General features: G+C 32.0%; 1 pseudogene; it reads right to left on the bottom strand.

The window, feature by feature from the left end:
* Positions 1 to 1,171: 1,171 nt before the first annotated feature.
* Positions 1,172 to 1,324, bottom strand: LOC132012615 (U4 spliceosomal RNA; annotated as a pseudogene).
* Between the last annotated feature and the right edge of the window lie 442 nt (positions 1,325 to 1,766).

Below are 1,766 nucleotides of genomic sequence, written 5' to 3'. Positions count from 1 at the left end.
CTAAAATCTAACTTTAATTGTTGAGTCTGGCATTGCCCCAAGGAGCTCTTTATAAGTTGATAAGCAGGCAGTGGGTGAGTGTCATGGAATACCAGCATGTTTGAAGATAAAAGGACATCCTTTGCAAGTCAAATGAGGATAACCTATTTACAATTTCATTTTTACTTCTCCACAGATGATTTGGAGGTTTTGTAAGTATAAAACAAGGGGGGAAAGCTTCCATTTAACCTTCAGTGTCAAACAATAAAAGAAGCATTATCTTTAAATAGGTCCTTCTGTATCTCCTATCATTTGAAATGTATTAAAATTAAAAAAAAATAGCACTGATGTTAGCAATAGTAAAATATCCTTTCCTTTCTAAATTCAACTTGCTATAAGCTTCAGATATTTTTGCTTTAGTGAACTATAGTTAGGCTTTTTGGAGTTATTTTATCTTGTTTTCTATATGTGTGTGTGTGTGTGTGTGTGTGCAGTACCCTCCTCCCTTGTTTTATGTATTTGGACAATGCAAACAATTTGAAATATTTTCTTATAGCATACTTCTGTCCAAAAAGTAATCCTTTGTGTTTTATGTGTGGCGGTCTCCTGTAAGGAAACAATAACATATATGCCAAACAACATTTGATTTGTTACCCAAATCATTGAAGGTGTTTGTATGTGTAACTGGGGAAGTCAAGCATTGTGACACAGTTCAGTGACAAGTACAAGGATTCATAAAAAGGAATGACAGCAAAAAAATAATCAAAATTCTAATACTAACGGTTTTTTTTTTGAGGTATTTCCTTCAAATAGAAATCCCTTCAAAAGCTTATTCTTTAGCCTCTGCTTGGACACTCTAAGTGTAGGAATTTCAATATTTTCTTGCCAGTATTTCCCTTATGAATGTCATACTTATCATTAGAATTTCCTTTTTATTGATTCTATTCTTTAATATAAGGTAATATTAATCTCTATATGGAGTATTAATATGTGTGTTAATGCTAACCAATTACTATCCCATTTGTTTTGTTAATTTTTCATGATAGATACACCTAAACTCAGTCATTCTCATATTTTATTATTACAATGAAGTTAAAGAACATTTCAGGGAAAATAAAAAAATTTCTACCACCCCAAATTATTTTATCCCTGTGTATTTCCTTTTTTTTTTAATTTATTTTGCCTCTAAGCTAGAAAAAAATCTGTTTTGTAATTTCTTCCACTTCTAATTGTCTGTTCTATAGATGAAGAAAATGTATAGTCTTTTTCCAAATTATTTTTCAATTAGCAATAATCGCGCCCCGGATAAACCTCATGGGCTATGATACTGCAACTGCGCAAAGCTCCAAATTATTTTTCAAATATTTAACATAGTTATATTCCTTGACTGATAGTCCCATATGTAGGTCTATAATATCAGGTGACAAGTAGAGATTAGTCAAATGTGATTTCAGAATGCTTCATGTTCCTGGTTGATCTCCTTTGTATATGCTCTAGTTACTCAACTATAAAAAGCCAGTCAAAAGGGAAATAGTGTCTAGTTGTGGCCTGGCGACCACATATAATTTGAGGAGGGTATTACCTACATTTTTGTTAACACAACTTGCATCTGTATTTATTTATGTGCCCATCTGATTCCTGAGGGGTTTTTTTTAAGCTTTCAGGTAGCATCCTTTTCTTTCTTTTTTAAATATAAATATCTGTCAATTCAGTTTGTACCCCTATTTGCTATAATAAACCTCTATTGTGGATGCCTAATTTCAGAACTGTATACCTTGTTTTTACAG

The sequence above is a fragment of the Mustela nigripes genome, chromosome 2 (genome assembly GCF_022355385.1).
Source record: "Mustela nigripes isolate SB6536 chromosome 2, MUSNIG.SB6536, whole genome shotgun sequence".
Lineage (NCBI taxonomy): Eukaryota > Metazoa > Chordata > Mammalia > Carnivora > Mustelidae > Mustela > Mustela nigripes.
The sequence above is the reverse complement of the archived record's forward strand: the minus strand, read 5'-3'. Positions and strand labels throughout refer to the sequence as shown.